The sequence below is a fragment of the Octopus bimaculoides genome, chromosome 7 (assembly GCF_001194135.2).
Source record: "Octopus bimaculoides isolate UCB-OBI-ISO-001 chromosome 7, ASM119413v2, whole genome shotgun sequence".
In the NCBI taxonomy this organism is placed as follows: Eukaryota; Metazoa; Mollusca; class Cephalopoda; order Octopoda; family Octopodidae; genus Octopus; species Octopus bimaculoides.
In genome coordinates, this window is record NC_068987.1 from 76,214,779 (window position 1) to 76,222,140 (window position 7,362).

Below are 7,362 nucleotides of genomic sequence, written 5' to 3' on the forward strand. Positions count from 1 at the left end.
TATATATATATATATATATTCATATATACATATATACATATATATATATACATATATATATATATATATATATATATATACACATACATATATATGTATATATACATACACACACATATATATATGTGTGTGTGTGTATTATGCACTCATACATTTATACATATATATATATATATGTACATATGTATGTATACACACGCATACACGTTTGTTAGGAAGCGAAAGAAATAAGTAATCAGTATATTAGACTGTACGTATATTTATTAAGAACCTAGTTGCTGTTCCGCTCATTTACTTTTATGTTCAAGAATTCAGTTATTATTTGGTTGTTGAATGCTTTAAATATTTTTATTAGGTCCCTTCTAAAGCTATCCGTTACGTAGCAGTTCATGTATGAAATTGCGAAGCCGTCATTTCTGTACATTTCGGAACCTAGGAAGGGTTAAAACGATTTCAAATGGTCTCGGCTGAACAGTCCTACAAGATCTGCTACTTCACGTCTGCTACATCCTTCTATTGAGACGCCAAGTGATCCTTAATATTCTGGTATTAAGATCACTTGTGGTAGGGAGTATCTTCCGAATTGCAGGGTTTTCGTGAGAAGCGATTTACAGACAGAAGGGTAGAGAATTTGTCTTAATACTATGTAACCACTGAACAAAGGTAGCACTGCAAATTTCCTGACCTAGTCTCGCACAACTTATTATAAGGTGAACTTCATTGCGACTGCACTTGCAGATAGTTTGTGGACAGTTTGATTAAATTGTTTTCAGAGTTCCAGAGCAAGTTGGTTTTATGATGCTTAAGGATGATAAAGGCTGTACTCAAACCGATCTGTTTTTAGATTGGAAGCCTGGTCTTTCTGTGGTTATGGTATTTAATGAGATCTGACTAGCTTTTTGTTTAAAATTTTTTGCGTTATATTTGTCAGATATTTACACGGTGATACATAAATTCTTGGTTTTTGTTTGCAAGTATACATGGTCATAGAACATTTCTTGTTTTGAATATATATACCAGTCACGATAGGTTTCCGACGAACACACACGTACACACACACTCACACACGCACATACGCACACATGGTTATTTTCAAGTTTCTATTCATATGAGCTATAGTTACGTAACATTATATATGTGAGTGTATGTGTGCGTTTTGTATTAATCTGAACAAACTTCCCTCGAGCATATTTGTGTATATGTGTGTGTATCTATCCCTTTGCTTTAACTTGATGAACATACGAGCGGTGGGTATCTCTAGTTATGTAAGCGCCTGCCTGATTTACTAGTATTGAATATCATAAAACGCAAATAAAAGATAAATGATAGAAAAAATTTCAGAGAAAATAAATTACAGAAAAAAGAACACTCGCTTGACTTTGGAGTTATATGTAATAATCAATATATTTACATAAAAACTTGCAGAAAGGTGTAACCTTTCATACGTCATAGGATTGCATAGATATACATACCCATTTCGTCTATATATGCGTACCGATATGTACGCGCATACTTACATATGGCATACTTCATACTTATTTATATACTTAAACATACACACACACACACACACACACACACACACACACACACACATTATATATATATATATATATATATATATATATATATATATATATATATATATATATATATATATACAGATAGATAGATAGATAGATAGAGAGAGAGAGAGAGAGAGAGAGAGAGAGAGGGGGAGAAACATATTTACATATGCATATATATGCACATATATATATGAAAGTACGTATATATATATATATGCATAGGTATGCACATATACATACATACATGTACATATACACACATATATACATATGTATGTATATATACATATCTAAATGAATATACATATATAGAGATGTTCATATACCTATATGTACACACGCAATTGTGCGCATGTACACACACTCACACACACATACAAAATTTATATACATACATATATACAGAAACATCTCTCTCTCTGTCTATGTATATATATGTATGTGTGCTTGTGTGTGCGTGTATGTATATGTATGTGTATAAAACGATATATAGATTGATAGATTGGTAGATAGAGAGATAGATCGAATCAAGCTACTTATGAATATATTTCTTATCATTTCAATTCTATCTTTGGTAAATTTACAGAAACTTTCTGATCATTACAGAAAATCTGTCTGGACTAATTTTATCCTTCTTTTTCCTTATTGTTGCCATAGTCTGATCTTGTTTGTGTAGCTATTTTTGTCATACTTGCCAATAGCGATAAATATTTTTCCTTATCTAAATATGAATTGTGTAGATTTTCATGAATATGCGTTTACATTTACATATATCAATGTATGCATAAATAGCCACAGTATTATTATTAATTGTAAAAATGTTCGTAGATATTGCATGGTAGAGTCTTGGCTGTGTTCATAAAATATTTGCTTTGTAACATTGTGACTCAGTGTCTGATTTCACTTCGGAGAGTCTTGGGCTAATGTGTAATCACACGTTCCAAGATACATCTCATGGATGCTCTGGGATGCATTATCAATGATCTCTGAGAGTTTCTTAAGATCATAGGGAGTTGCTTCAGACTATACAACTCTGAGTTGACAAATGTCTTGTTCGCAGTGACAGAAGCAATATTAGTTTAAAATGCTATTCTGTGTATCATACAGTAAACATGTCTTTAAAGCCTAATAAACTATAATATTCGCCTCGAGATAACATCTCTTATTAGACTATAGTGTTAAAAAAAAATGTATTAATAACAGATGAAAATTGTCCGGCAACAGTGGTGGCGTTATTAAATACGTATTTCTGCTTCCTTGAGCTTCGTCAGTAACAAGTACCCATTAGCAACTACATAGTAAAACAAATCAGTTGCTATTGATACAGAAAAGATATTGAAAAGTTAGTAACATCGCAATTAGCCGGCAGACTGAATTTGCATTTGTTATGAGTGGCAGAGGTAGTATTAGTTCAAAATAGCAATTTCTGCACAAGGCTTGAAGTTTTTCTGTAACAGTAGTTAACAATTATACATTATGAGTGTGTGTGTATGTGTATGTATGTGTGTATGTGTATGTATGTGTGTATGTGTGTGTGCGTGCGGGCGCCTTTTCGTTTAATCAGGAGGGAATACTGTATCCATGACCCATTACAAGATTTGTGACATTGGTGAGAGGAATGGAGGAAGATATCCTCAAACCGGAGACCTGGGGCATATGTTTGCAACACAGTAGACTTTGTTAAGGCACCCAGTCACCAGATTGAGCTGTTAAACCAAAGGATTTATTCAATCTTCAGGACAGGCACCAGAACAATTTCGGCAAGGCGTCCGTCCTGGCATTAAATATGATTTAAATTGCACTATCAAAATATTTGGGTATTTGCATATATGCAATAAAAACGGTCACGGCACTTGTAGTGTTAGGTAATGGTGGTGACTGCATACATGCTTCGACGTTTCTGACTCTAGCTATGAGTGTCATTTGTTAATCTCATAATCTTTCTATATGTAAATAGACATGAGACGTACATAAATTCGCATGTTTGAAGACAAATCAATATGCATGTATGAACATGGAGAAAATGCAGCTAGAAGTCAGAGTATAATGCTAAAGTTCAACAAGTACTTGAGGCGTGGAGTATATATGAAGTACAAAGAATATGCATCAAGTAGTTACTTACGTCAAACCAGGACTCAGATCTAAATTACTCTGGACTGTTTTTACGTATATTATATACGCACAAGCACACACACACACACATTAAAAGTAGAGTGGAGGCGTTGACTCTTGGGAAGTGAACTTTGGAAAAATGTAGAAGGAAAGGAGTGGTACTTCAAAACGTTTGAGAAGCACTGCCTTAAAGGTATACCCTGGCATGACTATAGTTTAGTGGCTGAAACTTGTGAAAGAGTAAAAGAATTGATTTAAGTTATGGAGGTGGTGAAGTGGAAGAAATAGTTTTGTGAGGCCTAAACGGGTTACAGTATTTATTTTCGTCCATCTTCAAAACACGCCGGAATTGACCGCATCTTTGATCCCTCAGAGAATCGATAAAATATATAGACGTCATGTTGTGGATCAATTCAAATTAGACTATACACCCTTTCTCTATAAATATGTGATACTGTGCAGAAATTAGAATTAGAAAGCAATGTATTTTTAGATGTTGGATGCCACAGCCAATTGATTGTGCAGTAGAGTTTCAATTCTAATTTGAAGCCATATTTCAGTTGTCCTAAAGTCTCTTGTGAAAATGAAGCAACACAATATATTATATCTACCGTTTACAAATTTTTTGTTCAGTGTTTTCTGGACTTTTTAAATGATGTGCTCCAGTTCTGTCCAAGTAGATTCCTGGCAAAAGGAATCCGTTACAAGGTTTTCTATTTCTGGTTATATATATTCTATTGTACTTGTTATGATGAAGTCTTTCCGAAAATATAAATTTCACAACTTGCATCCTTCTCATCACATAATTTAATAACAAAACTAATCTATGGATACCCATAAATAAGAAATGACGACATTTTTTATTAGCCCTCTGAACGTGGAAAACGAATCTATCCACTGAAAATTTTATTATCGTTAACTGCGGAAATCGGTTTTACTCGACGGCTCTGAAAAAACAGAAAACAACCTTTCCTAACGTTGTGAGGCATTTTACATTTAGCAATTTTTCAGATTTAATTTTTTTTCCCCCATTAGTCATCAGATATCTCTCTACGGAGCAAGGATCAGATACTTTTAGTGATGGATATGAAAACCATACCTACAGGAGATACTGCAAAAAAAAAGTACTGTAGAAACAAAAAATATCAACTCTATTGGTGGTTAAGTAATTAATATCGTTTCGTGAAAGGACATGAAATTTAATTACACACATCAAAACTTTAATGGCGATCTTCACTAAGATACGTATATAGGAACCTATAAACTAAGAACTAGACTGTTTCAATTCTTTTATTTTACTTTTGCTTCGAAAACCTTTTGGATAGACAGAAACAGCCCGTTATTTCATTTCCCCTTTACTATAAAACAAATAGCCTCTCCCTTTCTTTCTGTTTCCGTATATAAAAAAGAAATTAAGGTTATACTCATCTTGCTAACGTGAGTAAGATGAAATATTGATTTCTAACATATGTAAATTATTGATTTCTAATACAAAGAGATTTCTTATTTGATATTTTTTATAAGGTACAATATCTATTAGAAGAGTTCTAGAGGAGTTCTATAGGTTTAATTGTTGTCACTTCCTGCCGAAAAGTAAATAGCAACACGTTCTCTGTTTATCTCGCTTTTACACTAAAGACAAGTTTTCACAACAGTTTGACTTATTGAACAATTCTACAAACTCTTATATGTTGTAATTGTTGCCAAAACAGGTCATTAATAGCTTCTTCGGATTCTAAATTTTACTGTACAAGGTCTGCCAATCGAAGATGGAAAATGAAAAGCTGTTATATTCAAACCTGTTTCAATAACATTAACGACATAAATGAAAATGCATTATTGCAACGGAAAATTGAACTAAGTGATCGGAGTTTATTTGCCAGGAGCTTATATATCGGTCAATGAAACTCACTTGCCAATCGGAATCTAAATCTTTTTTACGTTAGAGAACGGTGTTGTTGTGACTTAAATTTCTTTTCCTGAAACATTCAAGTGTTTGAGTGAAGTGCAATACATTAAGCCAGAAATTGAAACTGTGTTGCATTCTTTCTCGGCATAAAAGCGGAGACCTTTCTGTTTACTTTACATATTGGTTATAAAGTTTGTCACAAAGCCAGCAATTTTAGGGCAGGGGGTAAGTCGATTACGTCGACCCCAGTTCTCAACCGGTACTTCTTTTATCGACCCTCGAAAGGATGAAAGACAAAGTGAAGTTTGGCTTAATTTGAACTTAGAACGTAGAGATGAACGAAATGCCGCTGAGCATTTCGTCCCGCGTGCTAAAGATTCTCCCGGATTACCGCCTTAAGCTTGTTCTATATATATTGTATTTTTAAAAAACTTGTAACTTTTTGTGGCGATGTTTAAGCTTTTCATAAGTCACGGATTTCCTTCCGCAATACATAAAACCTACAATTCACAGAAGATTACAAATAAAATTATCAAACGATACCCATCCTTCAGTTTTTTTAGGCTTCGACTGGTATTCATTTCAATTACCCCAGACGAAACAAAAATGCAAAGTCAACTTTGACGGAATTTGAACTGACAACATAGAGAATCCTAAAAATAATCCAATTAAGCTTCCAGAAATTACTTGAACCAGCTACCAACAGATCACTTTTGAGAGAAGAATAAAAAGCACCCTAAAACTCTGATACCCTCTCCACAGGTGCACTGACCGACATAAAATGAAATATTTCAACAGACTATAGTTTAGTGAACTTTAACGAAGTCGCACAAGTTGAAATATTGACAAAATATATTCTCTGGCACGCTATTTGCTCATTAATCAGTAATTTAAGAGAGACCATATCTATTCATAAAATTTTAAATAACCAAATTATATTCATATATACTTGAAAAAACATTATTGTTATTAGTTGATGATTAACATTTTTTATACATTTACAAATATGGAAAAGATTCCGGCTGGATGTGCTTTGCTTTTCGATGAAAGCACATAATCGAATTGTAATCTCTCCGGACGCACACTAAATCATATAGACTTACTAGTTAAAGAGACTATAAATTACTGAACGTTAGGCGGTTTCCTGCATGTTGTTGAGAAGCAAATTGCTGGTGAATTTTATTAAAAGGGTGAAAAGGATGTTAACTTTTACATAACTAAAATCCATTTTTATGTATAAATAAGATGGTTACTTACAAGTAAGAGGAGAAACAGCAGAGAAGGAGAGGAGCATGTTTTTTTATAAGAATGGGAAAGCTATGGATAAAAGAAAGAGGAGTGATTGCTTGAAATTGACGTAGAGAGAATTGGAAAAAGAACAACATAAGAAGATAAGGTGAATAGAAGAACAATGAACGAGAACGTAAGGAAGAGAAAAAAAAGTCAATCAGTGAGTGTTAGACGTGTAAAATAAAGAGAGATGGTCTCATAGATAAAGAAATAGAGATAATCTGTGACTATAAGTGTGTGTGTGTGTGTGTGTGTGTGTGTGTGTGTGTGTAAATGTACGAGGTGCATATTTACGCACAAGCGTTTGGATGAATAAGAACACTCAAGCCAAATTCAAGCAAGCACTTACTGGTAAACACGTGTAAAGTATTATCTGATGGTTAAAAAATTGCATAAATCATAGAAAAGCTTGTATAACGATTAAAACTTTGCAGAAAACCTTAGTTACAGAAAGAGGGAGTAACTATCATCATGAAGCTAAAA